A 15,911-nucleotide genomic window follows, 5' to 3' on the forward strand; every position below is an offset into this window, starting at 1 on the left:
CTTGGTCTACTGACCTCTATGTTCTATATATTTTGTTTGTTCGTCTGTCTGCTACTATTTCTGTTAGGAGGTGTCCCATATTCCTCCCAGTCCTTAGTACTTGTAGGGATTCCTTCCCCACATCTATAGGTCTCCGTACAGACTAGCTTAGGACTTTAGCAGGTCTGATCGCAGGATCAGGTTCCCTGTTACATCGTAGGGATTAAGCTGAGTTCTATTGTAGGGACAGATCTCCTCTCTTTCCTTAGCTCTGGTAGCAGAACAGAACAGTAAGTCCAGCCAGCAAATTCTCTAAGGAAAGATTTTTCTGTTCCATCATGGTGTCGGTTCAGGATTTGATTCATCGCCTGCAGGGACTCTCTCTGGAGGTGGCCGATCTCCGTCAGCACGTGAGTAACTGTCCTGGAGCACATTTCTTGGAGCCTAAGGTATGTTTGCCGGATTTATTTTTTGGTGAACACCGAGAATTTTTTTCATTCAAAAATGCTTGCTTACTGTATTTTCGTTTGAGACCTAAGTCCTCTGGGGATGAATCCCAGCGCGTAGGGTTCATAATGTCACTTTTGCGCAAAGAGCCTCAGGAGTGGGCCTTTTCTTTGCAACCTAGTGATACATGCTTCAGATCAGTGGATAGTTTTTTTTCTGCTTTGGGACTATTATATGATGATCCTGACCATGTCGCATCAGCTGAGACTGAGTTGAGACGTTTAAAACAGGGATCAGGTAATGTGGAAAAATATTGTACTCATTTCCGTCGTTGGTCTACTCAAACAGGGTGGAACGATTCTGCTCTGAAAAGTCTATTTCTTGCTGGGCTCAGTGAAAGGGTTAAAGACCTGCTAATTGCTTATCCTACACCTGAAGATTTGCAACAGGCTATGCAATTAGCTATACGGGTGGATAGAAGACTGCGTGCAAGGGTTAATGAGAGCAAATCCTCTATGTCAGTTTCTGGTTATGAGAATGTGTGTACTAACAGTGGTGAACCGATGGAGATTGGATCGGTGGCACCTCGCTCTCAAGAAAAAGACCGTCGATTTTTTGAAGGCTTGTGTTTCTATTGCGGAAAATCTGGTCATTTGATTAAAGGCTGTGAGCTTCGTATGAAGAAAGAAAAAAAAATGGTCAGTCATGCCCGTATTGCCTGTTTAAATTCCAAGGGTATATTTTTAGCTGCTTCCACGATTGCTCAGGAAAAATTAATGGAATTTCGGGTGTTTGTCGATTGTGGGTCTACTCTGAATGTTATTGATGGGGGATTCGTGGAAAGACTCAATTCAAAACCTGAACCTTTATCATCCCCCATTGCTGTGGTTTCTGTGGATGGTTCCCCTTTGAAGAATATTACTCTCAAGGTCTGTGAATTTCCTCTCACTATTAATGGTGTTCACCATGAGAAATTGGATTTGGTAGTGTTGAATAACTTGCCTTCTCCAGTAATATTGGGATTGCCCTGGTTAAAATTTCACAATCCTGTACTGGATTGGTCTACCAGTGAAATTAAATCCTGGAGCCATAAATGTTATGACAAGTGTTGTAACGGGCGTATTGCAGCTTTGGATAGGGGAGAATTGCCTGTTCCTATTCAGGATTTTTGGAGAGTTTTTTCTGAGAAGGAATCGCAGGTTTTGCCTCCCCATAGAGACTATGATTGTTCTATTGAATTTGTCCCTGGAGCGACTCTTCCTAAAAGTCGTTTATTTAACCTTACTATTCCTGAGAGGAAGGCTTTGGAGGAATACATACAGACAAGTTTGGCCACCGGTCACATTAGGCCCTCTAAGTCTCCTGTGGCGGTTGGATTTTTTTTTGTAAAAAAAAAAGGACGGCGATTTACGTCCTTGTCTGGATTTTCGTGAGATTAACAAAATTACTGTACGCAATCCTTACCCACTGCCATTGATTCCTGATCTGTTTAACCAGTTAATGGGGGCCAAGTGGTTCTCTAAAATTGACCTTAAGGGGGCATACAATCTGTTGCGCATGAAGGAGGGTGACGAATGGAAGACTGCTTTTAACACTCCTGTGGGTCATTTTGAGAATCTGGTTATGCCTTCTGGTCTTACTAATGCTCCTGCATTTTTTCAGAATCTGATTAATGACATCCTTAGACCTTTGATCGGTAAAAATGTGGTTGTGTATTTGGATGACATTTTGATTTATTCGCCGGATCTGGAGTCTCATTGGCGGAGCGTGCGTGAGGTATTACAGTTATTAATGGACAATTCGCTTTTTGCTAAGCTGGAGAAATGTGAGTTCGCTGTACAGAGAATTAGTTTTTTTGGGCTACATTATCTCCAGCAAAGGTTTTGAGATGGATCCGGTTAAGGTTCAGGCTGTGCAGGAATGGCCTAGGCCTATTGGTTTGAAATCGATACAGAGGTTTTTGGGTTTCGCCAATTACTATAGAAAATTCATAAAAAAATTTTCTAGTATTGTCAAACCTCTGACTGATCTCACCAGGAAAGGTGCTGATGCGGTTCAGTGGTCTTCTGAGGCCATTGAAGCTTTTGTGTATCTCAAGGAGAGGTTCACCTCTGCTCCCATCCTTATGCAGCCTGATGTTACTAGGCCGTTTTTGGTTGAGGTTGATGCTTCCTCTGTGGGGGTTGGCGCAGTATTGTCTCAGGATAACGGGGATGGATTACATCCCTGTGCCTTTTTTTTCAAAAAAATTTTCGGAGACTGAACTGAATTACGATATTGGTAATCGGGAATTATTGGCTATTAAACTCGCATTTGAACACTGGCGCCACTTCTTGGAAGGTGCGGAATTTCCCGTTCAGGTTCTTACGGATCATAAAAATCTGATATATCTTGATGCTGCCAAGCGCCTGAATGCCCGTCAGGCTAGGTGGGCACTGTTTTTCTCGCGGTTTAATTTCTCCGTTACTTACATCCCTGGTACTAAGAATGTTAAGGCGGATGCCTTGTCTCGCAGTTTTTCTCCCATAGTCGGTGCTGAGAAAGAGGAGAACATTTTACAAGAAGGTGTTGTGATAGCTGCTTTGGACTCCGTTTTGGAAAATGAGATTCTTAAAGCACAGGAGAATGCCCCTTCTAACACTCCTCATGGGAGGTTGTTTGTGCCTGGGACCTTTAGGAGAGATTTGTTTGTTGAGTGTCACGAATCTCGGTTGGCAGGTCATCCCGGAATCTCTGAGACCAAGAGACTGGTGGGTCGCAGTTTTTGGTGGCCTGGATGGCAGAAGGAAGTCATTAAGTGGGTGCGTCAATGTACTATATGTGCTAGATCTAAGTCCTCACATACTCCTGCTGCGGGGTTGCTTTGTCCTTTGGAGGTTCCCAGTGCTCCTTGGACACATTTGGCTATGGACTTTATAACTGACCTTCCCCCCTCTGAGGGTTTTACTGTCATCTGGGTGGTCGTGGACCGTTTTAGCAAGATGTGTCACTTGGTTCCTTTCGTCAAACTGCCCTGCGCTAAAACTCTCGCTAAGGCCTTTGTCAAGGAAATTGTCAGACTTCATGGCGTTCCTACTGACATTGTTTCTGATAGGGGTCCTCAGTTCGTGGCTCGTTTTTGGCGTGCCTTTTGTGATAGGTTGGGAGTTCATTTGTCGTTCTCGTCCGGATATCATCCTGAATCTAATGGCCAGACAGAAAGGAAAAACCAGGATGTTGAGCAGTTCTTGCGTTGTTTTGTGGCAGACAATCAAGAGGGGTGGTCTGAGTTTCTGCCACTTGCTGAATTTGCTCTGAACAATCATACATCTTCTTCTGCTGGTTGTTCGCCTTTTTTTTGTTGTTCTGGGAGACATCCGTCGTTTGGGTCGTTCTCCAAGTTGGGATCTGCCGTGCCTGAGGAGGAGAATTTTTCCGGTGATTTGGAGAGAGTTTGGACGGATGTGCGTGGTAATCTTCAGGAGGCCAACAGAAAATCTAAAGACTACTTTGATAGGAAACGACAGGAGGTTTTGTTCGCTGTTGGTGACATGGTTTGGTTGTCCTCTAGGAATCTGCGGTTGAGGATTCCTTCAAAGAAATTGGGTCCCAAGTTTGTAGGGCCCTTTAAGGTGCTTCAGGTTGTCAACCAATCTGCTGTTAGGTTGGAGGTTCCTACCTCCTGGAGAATTAATCCGGTATTTCATGTCTCTCTGTTGAAAAAAGCTGTTGTATCGGATTGTGACGCCTCTGCCTCTGTTCCTCCGGTGGTGGAGGACGGGGAATATGAAATTTCTCGCATCCTTAACTCTAGACTGTATAGAGGTAGTTTGCAGTATCTTGTGGCCTGGAAAGGTTTCGGTCCCGAGGATAACTCTTGGGTGAGGTCGGATGATGTTTCCGCGTCCAGACTTATCAGAGCGTTTCACAGGAGATTTCCTGATAAGCCTGGTCCTAGGGGATCCGGAGGATCCTATTAGAAGGGGGGGTACTGTTAGAACCTTGCTCTTAGGTTTTTTTTCCTTTGCTGGTCACATGACCTTGTTGGCCTATTTAATCCTGCTCCGCCCTTCTGGCTTTGCTGGACTTCATTGTATATCTACTTTCTAGCTAGCCTGTGCTCTGTGTCTTGCTCTGTTAGTTTGCTTGGTCTACTGACCTCTATGTTCTATATATTTTGTTTGTTCGTCTGTCTGCTACTATTTCTGTTAGGAGGTGTCCCATATTCCTCCCAGTCCTTAGTACTTGTAGGGATTCCTTCCCCACATCTATAGGTCTCCGTACAGACTAGCTTAGGACTTTAGCAGGTCTGATCGCAGGATCAGGTTCCCTGTTACATCGTAGGGATTAAGCTGAGTTCTATCGTAGGGACAGATCTCCTCTCTTTCCTTAGCTCTGGTAGCAGAACATAACACATTCACTTTTTGTGACAATACCGCCCCTAGGCCTACCTCCGAGGCATCTGTCTGTATAATGAAGGTTACCTTGAAGTTGGGGCTGATGAGGACCGGCTGTCCACACAGAGTCAACTTCATGGACTGAAAAGCTTCTTCTGCCTGAGGGTTCCACCGAACCATTACTGATTTTTTCCCTTTCAAGAGATCGGTCAGGGCCGCCGTTCGCCCAGCAAAATTAGGTATGAACCGGCGGTAATACCCAAGGATGCCAAGGAACGCCCTCACCTGTTTTGTACTTGACGGTTTAGGCCAGATTTTATGGCCTCAACTTTATTGATTTGGGGCTTGATAGCTCCTCGGCCTATCACATACCCCAAATATCGGGCTTCCTCTAGCCCTATCGCACATTTTTGGGGGTTTGCCGTTAACCCCACGGCTCTGCGGGAATCCAGCACCGCTTGTACCTGTGATAGGTGCGTATGCCAGTCGGTGCTAAGATGATAATATCATCTAGATACGTGGACGCGTACTCCTGATGAGGCTTGAGCACTATGTCCATCAACCTCTGGAATGTAGCCGGGGCCCCATGTAACCCGAAAGGTAAGACCACATAGTAGTATAGACCCTCCGGAGTTACGAAGGCAGTCTTTTCCTTCGCCGAATCTGCGAGAGGTACCTGCCAGCAACCCTTGGCGAGATCGAGCGTGGCAAAGCACTGGGCCTGCCCCAGTCCCTCAATCAGCTCGTCCACCCTGGGCACTGGATAAAGGTCAAACTTTGACACTTCATTCAATTTCCGGAAATCGTTACAGAAGCGTAACGATCCGTCTGGTTTCAGAATCAGTACGATGGAGCTAGCCCACTCACTCCGTGAGTCCTCTATGACGCCTAACTGAAGCATTTGTTTTACCTCAGCTGTGATGGCTTGCCTCCGGGCATCGGGTACCCGGTACGGTCTTATTCGCACCCTTACCCCAGGTTCGGTGACAATGTCATGTTGGATATCCGTAGTCCTACCTGGTAGCTCTGAGAACACGTCGGTATTGTGCTGCACCAGCGAGCGAGCCTCCCGTCGCTGCTGTTTAGTGAGGGCATCACTTATCCTGACCTCCTCCTCGAACGCTTCCCTGGCTGAAGGTAGAGAACTCTCTGGTGATATGCCCGGGGTGACGTCTGTAACTAAACACTCTCGATCTTTCCAAGGCTTTAGCAGGTTTACATGGTAAAGCTGCTCAGGTTTCCTCCTTCCGGGCTGATACACCCGGTAATTTACCTCCTCCACTTTTTCTCAAATCTCATATGGCCCTTGCCACTTGGCCATGAGCTTACTCTCGGCTGTGGATACCAGTACTAACACCCGATCGCCCTTGTTAAAAGACCTGACTCTGGCTCTTTTATTATATGTGCGCCTCTGGGCTGCCTGGGCATCTAACAGATGTTCTTTCACGATGGGCATGACCGCCGCGATCCGGTCCTGCATACTAGCCACGTGTTCAATTATACTCCTATGTGGAGTCGGCTCTTGTTCCCATGTTTCTTTGGCTACGTCCAACAGACCCCTAGGGTGTCTGCCGTACAATAACTCAAAGGGAGAGAACCCTGTGGAAGCCTGGGGTACCTCACGGACGGCGAACATCAAACAGGGTAGCAACATGTCCCAATCCCTTCCGTCCTTAGAAACCACCTTTTTTAACATGGACTTGAGGGTTTTATTGAACCGTTCTACTAGCCCGTCGGTTTGAGGGTGATACACCGAGGTGCGCAATTGTTTAATTTTTAGCAATTTGCACAGTTCCCTTGTCACTTTGGATATAAAAGGGGTCCCCTGATCCGTCAGGATCTCCTTAGGTAGTCCAAGGCGACAGAACATGGCAAACAGCTCCCGTGCAATCAGTTTTGCCAAGGTGCGGCGTAGTGGTATAGCCTCCGGGTACCGGGTTGCATAGTCGACAACCACCAGTATATGTTGGTGGCCACGGGTGGATTTTACAATGGGTCCTACCAAATCCATTGCAATCCGTTCAAAAGGTACCTCTATCACTGGTAGGGGTACCAATGGGCTACGGAAACTTGCGGTGGGTGAGGTCAACTGACATTCGGGGCAGGATTCGCAGTACCTTTTGACCTCCGCATAAACCCCAGGCCAAAAGAACCGCTGCAAGATACGTTCTTGCGTTTCTTTTACCCCTAAGTGTCCACCCAGCAAGTGTGTGTGTGCCAAATCTAGAACCACCCGACGGTACGACTGAGGTACTACCAACTGTTCCACGACCTCGTCCCTGATCTTATCTATCCTATAGAGCAACTCACCCTTGACTACCATGCGTGGAAATACAGTATCTGCATTGGGCTGTTGGGCTACGCCGTTTACCTCTACCACCCTTTCCCGCGCCTGAGTCAGGGTGGGATCCTGTAGCTGAGCCGTCCCAAACGTGTACCGGGACACTTCCAGCTTGGGGATCGATGGGGTCTCCGCGACCTCTCCTGCCAGCACCTCTAAGGGAAACATATCGGGGTCACACTCTGTCCCTAGGTTGGACACTCCTACGGCAGGTTCGTCGGGTACAGCGTCTGTAATACATTTTACCGGGGTAGAGTGGATTTTGTTTTTCCACAGAGTCCAGAACAGGGGCAAGTCTCTTCCCAACACAGTCCCATAGGGAAGAGTTTTTACCACTCCCACCACATGTTTTATGTCTCCACATGGCGTGGACAAAACTACCTCCGCAGTTGGGTACTCTCGGAGGTCCCCATGGATACACACAACCCCGACTGGCCGTCCACTGGGGTTGTCTCCTGCCACCAGCGACCCATGTACCAGAGTCACGAGGCTCCCCGAGTCCAGGAGGGCCTCCGTGGAGTACCCATTAACCAGTACCTGGCATAGTTGGAGTTCACTGTCCCGGGGGTCGGCGCTCACTGTGCAGACGGTTTGGGCATACATTGAGACCCGGCGGCTATATCCGCAGTCCATGGGTTCCGTAGTCAGGGGACAATTAGCAACCACATGTCCCGGCCCCTGACACCGCCAGCACCTAAGGGTGGAGGTACTGTTAGGTTTTATGACAGTTTGGGAGGGAATCGGTCTCCTGCCACTCTCACTCAGAGGTTCCCCTTCAGCAGGGGTACGGTGCAGACTGTCCCCAGCAGAGGGACGCGTCCCCTTTCCCGACTCCTGTGTTGGCAGAGATCGGCGTGACAGCCGCGAGGGGGCAGAGTCCCGGATAAAGTCCTGAGTGGCTGAGTAACGCTCGATCAGGCTGACCACCTGGTCGAGTGTGCCAGGGTCCCCTTGCCCCACCCAATGTTGGATAGCGGCTGGCAGAGTCCTCACCAGTCGGTCAACCACCACCCTCTCCACCATCTGGGCTGGAGACAAAGTCTCAGGCTGGAGCCACCTCTTTACCAGCTGCAGGAGGTCATAAGCCTGAGACCAGGCGGGTCGGGTCTCCACATAGGCCCACGAAAACACACGCTGAGCCCTCCCTATGTATTGACCCCCAGCCGGGCAAGGATCTCACCTTTGAGCCTCTGGTAGTCCTGGGCGTCCTCTCGACTTAGGTCGAAGTAGGCCTTTTGGGCATCGCCGACGAGAAACAGAGCCACCACTTCTGCCCACTGTCTGGCTGGTAGGTTTTCCCGCTCTGCTGTGCGCTCATAGATGGTCAGGAAGGCTTCCACGTCGTCCTCCGGTCCCATCTTCCTCAACGCTGAGCGAACCTTGTCCCAGGCCTCTCGACGTTCCAGGGCTGGCACCGTCGGTGTCTCCCGCAGGGCAGCCATCTGTTGCAGCAACAGTTCGTTTGTTTTTTGCTGCTGCTGCAGGGCGAGTCCCAGATGCTTTAACAGCTCCTCCATTTTGTTCACGGGGTGGAACTGAAAGGTGGCAGGCCAGATTGTGGTCATGCAGCTGCCGGTGGGGTATGCCTCAGTCACAATTCCCGCATTCTCCACCAAGCTGTAGGGCGGCGGTGTTCACACCGTGCAGTAACTGAGGCAGTGACCCAAACAAGTCCAACTTAAACAGCTTTTATTCAGCAACTCACGGGTAATCAGAAAGTCCTCCGGTTCGCAGCCGGGTTAACGTGAGTCCATAAACAATGGTTGCCGGGGGCAACGGCGGCGCCAGGCTGCTCAAACCCTGACAGGTGCAGAGTCTTCCCAGGCGTGGGTTCAGCCACACTCAATCCTGCTTTCCTGCTATCCTCCTAGCAGGTTCCAACATAGAACAACACTAATCCTTAGTGCAGGGATTTTAAAGGACCTGTGGCAAGAGCCACTGGAAAACTCGGGTTGGAGGGAGGAGTCCGCCCCACTGCCTCCTGTGACCTCCTCCAAGAAATGAAGGCCCTGCCGGGTTTTACTTAATCTGCCTTAGCCAGGTAGTCTGACCAGGTCATTGCTCGCCTTCATTCCTGCATTGCAGTCGCAGCCGGGTATGTGACTGCAATGCATTCCAATGCATTTAATAGGTCTCTATACACATTCTGGGGGACATATAACGTCCCTCGTATACGATCCCGGTCACTGCCTCACAGAGTCCTTCATGTGTTTTTGAGCAAACTCTATGCAGGCTTTCATAAGTTTGCACTGAGGAGAGGCTTCCGTCGGGCCACTCTGCCATAAAGGCCCGACTGGTGGAGGGCTGCAGTGATAGTTGACTTTGTGGAACTTTCTCCCATCTCCCTACTGCATCTCTGGAGCTCAGCCACAGTGATCTTGGGGTTCTTATTTACCTCTCTCATCAAGGCTCTTCTCCCACAATTGCTCAGTTTGGCTGGACAGCCAGGACTAGGAAAACTTCTGGTGGTCTCAAACTTCTTCCATTTAAGGATTATGGAGGCCACTGTGCTCTTAGGAACCTTGAGTACAGCAGAAATTCTTTTGTAACCTTGTCCAGATCTGTGCCTTGCCACAATTCTGTCTCTGAGCTCCTTGGGCAGTTCCTTTGAGCTCATGATTCTCATTTGGTCTGACATGCACTGTGAGCTGTGAGGTCTTATATAGACAGGTGTGTGCCTTTCCAAATCAAGTCCTATCAGTTTAATTAAACACAGCTGGACTCCAATGAAGGAGTAGAACCATCTCAAGGAGGATCACAAGGAAATGGACAGCATGTGACTTAAATATGAGTGTCTGAGCAAAGGGTCTGAATACTTAAGACCATGTGATATTTCAGTTTTCCCTTTTCAATAAATTTGCAAAAATTTACATTTCTGTTTTTTTCAGTCAAGATGGGGTGCAGAGTATACATTAATGAGAAAAAAATGAACTTTTTAGAATTTACCAAATGGCTGCAATGAAACAAAGAGTGAAAAATTTAAAGTGGTCTGAATACTTTCCGTACCCACTGTATGTATCAGGATGGGGGGAGGTCGAAATCTCGCAACGGGTCCCATCAGACCCTAGTTATGCCTCTGATTGTACTGTGTGGGGGGATGGCGGTACTATGGGAACATTACACTGTGGGGCCAGTAAAGGGGCCCTGTACCATGAGAACAATATGTTTCCTCCCTTCCTGTCTCCATAGTTGGGTCGTATGTATCTATTACAGAAAACAGAACAAAACATTATGATTCTTATATAGGGGCAACACAAGATCCCAGAAGAGCCTCCGTGCTGAAGGGGTTAATGCCCCCTGCGCCCAGTAATGGGGTCTCCACATACCTCCACCTGCAGAGCCGCCACCACATATATGGCTGTTGTGTGCGCACAGGACCTGTGATGAGGTCACAGGAGGGGAGGAGTCAGGGGTCACATGATCAGGGGCCTCCGTGGATGCAGGACTCTGCTGTGCTGGTTGTCATGGTGCTGGATGAGCTGAAGCTTATGTGTGGGGTCAGGAGGGGTTTACAGTGTGGATGTAGCAGAGCCGCGCGTGTACGAGGCGTACGGAGCAGAGCCGCGCGTGTACGAGGCGTACGGAGCGGAGCCGCGCGTGTACGAGGCGTACGGAGCGGAGCCGCGCGTGTACGAGGCGTACGGAGCGGAGCCGCGCGTGTACGAGGCGTACGGAGCGGAGCCGCGCGTGTACGAGGCGTACGGAGCGGAGCCACGCGTGTACGAGGCGTACGGAGCGGAGCCGCGCGTGTACGCGGCGTACGGAGCGGAGCCGCGCGTGTACGCGGCGTACGGAGCGGAGCCGCGCGTGTACGAGGCGTACGGTGCGGAGCCGCGCGTGTACGAGGCGTACGGAGCGGAGCCGCGCATGTACGATGTGTACGAGGCGTACGGGGCAGAGCCGTGCGTGTACGAGGTGTACGGTGCTGAGGTTATATTCGATAATCTTCTCCTGCTCTTTGGATTCTCCAATGCACCAACAGGATTTCACCACTTTCTGAATGATATTTCTCTGATTACATCGGGAGATTTCTTGTGATTTATCTTGATGATAGAATTTTCTCTCCTGATTTGGATTCTCACCAGGAACATGTCCGTCTTGTATTAGAAAGGTTGAGGGAAAATTCTTTCTTAGTTACAATTGAGAAATGTTTTTTTTTCTGTTCAGGAAGTTTTATTCCCTGGGTAATTTCATAATAGATTGGGTCCAACCTAGTGACCTGAAAGTGTTGCAACGTTTTGTAGGATTCGCCAACTATTATAGGAAATTCTTTAGTTTTTTTTTCTCAGATTAATGACCTCACACTCAAGGGGGCAGATCTCAAGGTTTGGTCACCGGATGCTATTGGGGCTTTTGAAAAATTGAAGGAGTGTTTTATGTCTGCTCCTGTTCTAATCCAACACGATCTCCGAGAACCATTCATTGTGGAGGTGGATGTTTCGGAGGTCGGGGTCGGGGCCGTTTTATGTCAATGTTCTAAGACTCTGACCAATTTGCGGCCATGTGCTTTTTTATCAAGAAAATTTTCATCTGCTGAAATAAATTTTGTGGTTGGGAATTGTGAGTTACTGTTAAATTAGCCTTTAAGGTTTGAAGACATTTTCTGGAGGGAGAAGTTCATCCAATCACTGTGGTCACTGACCAGAAGAATTTAGCGTATATTGAATCAGCTAAATGGCTAACTCCTAGACAGGCCAGAGGGTCCCTATTTTTCTCTAGATTCAATTTCTCTATCACTTTCAGGCCGGGATCCAAGCAGTTTTAGTTCTGTTTCTTTCCCAAAACCTCCATTCTCCCTGAGGGCATTGTGGTTTCTGTGATATCCTTGGAGGTTGAAGCTGAGATTCGTAAAGTCCTATCTGTTCTGTCTACTCATGAGCAGCTAAGGGAATGTTCATAGAGTTATTCTAGTTGCGACCTGTAGAGGTCACCAGTTGTCTGTTTACGTTGTTTAGAAGCTGAACATCATCTAGTAATACTCTGAGGCTGCGTGCCCACTATGCGTTTTTCAAGCGTTTCTGCCGCGAAATTTCCGCAGTGAAAACGCTTAAAAAGCAATAGGTAATCCATCCCCCATGGTCCCCAATGACAAGCCGCAATGTCAATGCCCATGCTGCGGATTTTTCCGCAGAGTTTGTGCTGCGCTCAAAAATCCGCAGCATGTCCATTCATTTTGCGGACACGCAGCGTAATCGCCGCCATTGAGTTGCATTGAACCGCGTGACATCCGCACCACTGCATCTGCAAATGCAGATATCACACGGTTCAATGTGCGGATGGTACCCAGGTCTGGAGGGGAGGAGACTCTCATCCAGACCTGGGTACCATAGAACCTGTAAAAAAAAAGAATTTAAAATAAAAAATAAAGATTATACTTACCTTCCGATGTCCTCCCGGTGTTTTCTCCCTTCCGTCTGGTCTACTGTATGGGTCGCGGTGTTGTGAAGGACCTGCCATGACGTCATTGAGTCATGTGACCCGTCGCGCATGCGCCGTGAAACACCATATCCCTGCGATCATGTGATGCCGGTGACGCATTTCCGGTTGCCGCGGCCGCGCTTCCGGTGTTCCCGGGCACACATGCACATCTACGCTGTGTATATATAGATGGGCCTAATCTCCTTTCATCATATATTCTCTGCCCTTGATAAAGTGGACTGCTGTACCGCGAAACGCGCGTCGTGCGCTGTTCCACCCTCACCACCTTTCCTCCATCCCTAGTAAGCAATATGCTAAATGGGTTTATAGGTACTAAGGGGTTTTTTTTGATGTCCATACAACTCAGCTCAGTTTTTCCATCTGTGCATTGTTTGTCCAATTTTGGATTTTACATCCATTGCATTATGCCTTTTCTATTACCATAAAAATTATGGGGCCACTGGGCTCTTAAAAATTGGCCACTAACACGATTGTATGAGTTACCTATGGATAGGTTAGGCGCTTTTTGGCCACAGGGCAAATTGCAATAATTAGTGACTATGAACATATCTCAGAGCTAGTAGGTCATTATACTTCTCCCCTGATATTAGCCCATACATTGGGTGATATATATTGTTTCATGAATTGATATTGTACCCACCCTGCCTATTGTCTTTTTATTACCCTCTATAATATGTTCTAATAAAATGAATTTGCATATTTATACCAGTCTATCTGTCTGTTCCTCCTAGTAAAGTGGCTTGGAAGCGAGTCCGCTGAACACGCCAAAAGAATCAGAGACATTAATATAAAGCATCCACACACAGGTCTACGCAAGGTGTGGGAAAGACTTGATGAGTGTTATGGGTCTATAGAAGCAATAGAAAATGCTTTATATAAGAGAATTCATGATTTTCCCAAAATAGTGTCTAAGGGTTACCAAAAGCTCAGGGAACTAAGCGATTTGTTAGCGGAGCTTCAGGTGGCTCAGGCGGAAGGAGATTTACCTGGAGTGGCATTCCTGGACACCGCCAGGGGTGTCAATCCGATTGTTCAAAAACTTTCTGACAACCTACGAGATAAGTGCGTCACATATGGTTCGCGTTATAAACAGACTCATAATGTACCGTTCCCCCCTTTTACAGTGTTTGTCGATTTTGTCGCCCTACAAGCTAAAATCAGAAACGACCCTAGCTTCGACTTCACTTTGTCATGTCCCACTGCCCCCGGTGTCAAAGCTAGTAGAACACCAGTGGCAGTCCACAAAACTAACATTACTTCCACAGGTCCTCCTCACAAGGCGAATAGGTCCCCTCCAGAAGAGAATAAACCTCAAGATGTCAGTAAGCAGTGTACTCTACACAGGAAACCACATCCTCTCCCAAAATGCAGAGCCTTCAGGGAGAAGTCTTTAGAGGAGCGCAAAGGGTTTCTTAAGGAAAACAACATCTGCTTCATATGTTGTGCCATAACCTCTCACCTTGCCAGGAACTGTGAAGTTAGCATGAAATGTGCAGAATGCAGCAGCATGGATCACAATACAGCCTTGCACCCTGGACCACCCCCTCGAGTGCTGTCGCAGCCAGAGAAGCACGAACAAAGGCTTGACCTTGGTTGGGTCATAATAGGAGACGTCTGTCTAGGAGGAGCACACAAGCCGACTTCAGTCAACAGTATGCTCACCAGCGTGCTAGAAAATGGACGTCCATCTCTCTTCCAGCCATGTCCAAATAGTCTGCTGGTAAAGGAGTTACCGAGCAGCACTCACCTGCCTTGCCCTTTCTCATCTCCTTTCAACGAAGACCACGCCTGTGAAGGTGAACAAGACCACATAGGATATGCAGTTTTCCGCAGGACAAAGGAAGACAACAAGACAGCGGAGTCCATAGAAGACAGGATATTCTTGGACGTCATGGATTGAGAGATAGTCAAATAAAAGTCAAACAGTTGGGTCACACCTCTAGCATTCCGACCCCGGAGAAGACGTCTACCCAACAACAGAGAACTGGCCTACAGTCGATTCATCTCCCTCGGACACAAGCTTCGGAAGTCACCTGAGACGAAGGAACATTTCTTTACTTGCATGGGGAAGATATTCCAGAACAACCACGCGGAGATTGCACCTGCACTTCGGCATTCAGAGGAATGTTGGTACTTACCCATCTTTAGAGTGTACCATCCTAAGAAGCCAGGTCAGGTAAGAGTGGTATTCGACTCAAGCGCAAAATGTGAAGACGTCTCGTTGAAAGATGTCCTACTGTCAGGCCCAGACTTCAACAACAGGCTCCTAGAGGTGCTACTCTGTTTCCGCAGAGATACGGTGGCATTTATGGCTGACATACAACAGATGTTCCACTGTTTCCTCATCAAGGAGGACCACAGAAATTACTTGAGGTTCTTCTGGTACCGCGATAATGACCCCGATAAGGACATCACAGAGTACCGGATGAGGGTCCACATCTTTGGGAACAGTTCCTCCCCAGCAGTCGCTATCTAAGGCCTCCGAAATTCTGCCAAAGAGGGCGCAGAAAGGTACGGATCAGGGAAGGGAAGTTTGATTGGGACGATCCACTCCCAGCAGAAAAGGCAGACTTGTGGACAGAGTGGAGGAAGTCTCTTGAAGCCTTGACCGACCTTTGTGTGAAACGGCCCTATACTCTCGTGCCATCCACAGAAGTCAAGACTCAGAGACTTTGTATCTTCTGTGACGCATCAGTCAAAGCGATAGCAGCAGTAGCGTATCTAAAGACCACAGACGTGAATGAACAAAGCCATATCGAGTTCGTCATGGGTCGGACAAAGCTGGCGCCACTCCGTGAACACACGATACCCAGACTGGAATTCTGTGCTGCCGTCCTTGCAGTTGAGTTGGCCAAACTTATCTTGTATGGGTTGAATCTGCAGATCAAAAATGCCAAATTCTACACGGATAACAAGGTGGTACTGGGATACATCTGCAACGAGACGCGACGCTTCTACGTCTACGTTAGCATTCGGGTACTGAGGATAAGAAGATCCACTTGCCCTAATCAGTGGCACTACGTGTCTACTCACCACAATCCTGCAGACTATGCGACTAGATCCGTCGCACCCAGTCATCTTAAGGACACTACGTGGTATGGGCCCTTCCTTATACTATTCGGCGCCCCATAGCAGCAAGCCTGATACATTCGAACTAGTGGATCTGGATGCAGACAAAGAACTTCGTCCTCAAGTGTTTGCCCTACATACAGTGATTTCAGGTCATTGCCTCAAATCTCATCGGTTCAGCAGGTTCTCAACCTGGAAGTCACTCGTTCGAGCCATCGCTTGCCTACTTCACGTGGCTCAGTCCTACAAGTCTGCAATAC

The 15,911-nt window shown here is 48.4% G+C and overlaps 2 protein-coding genes across 2 annotated transcripts in view; one reads left to right on the forward strand and one right to left on the reverse strand.

The window, feature by feature from the left end:
- Positions 1 to 10,531, reverse strand: part of LOC141171868 (uncharacterized) — a 28,557-nt gene extending 18,026 nt beyond the window's left edge. The window contains exon 1 of the mRNA XM_073655499.1: positions 10,470 to 10,531. The gene's annotated coding sequence lies outside the window, so the exon portion shown is untranslated. The remainder of the gene's footprint in view (positions 1 to 10,469) is intronic.
- The window catches only part of LOC141171888 (gastrula zinc finger protein XlCGF66.1-like), a 469,561-nt gene that overhangs the window by 363,521 nt on the left and 90,129 nt on the right, over positions 1 to 15,911 (forward strand). The gene's annotated exons all lie outside the window — the stretch shown is intronic.

Source organism: Phyllobates terribilis, unplaced genomic scaffold (genome assembly GCF_046119375.1).
Source record: "Phyllobates terribilis strain yellow unplaced genomic scaffold, ASM4611937v1 Scaffold_12__6_contigs__length_324123572, whole genome shotgun sequence".
NCBI lineage: Eukaryota > Metazoa > Chordata > Amphibia > Anura > Dendrobatidae > Phyllobates > Phyllobates terribilis.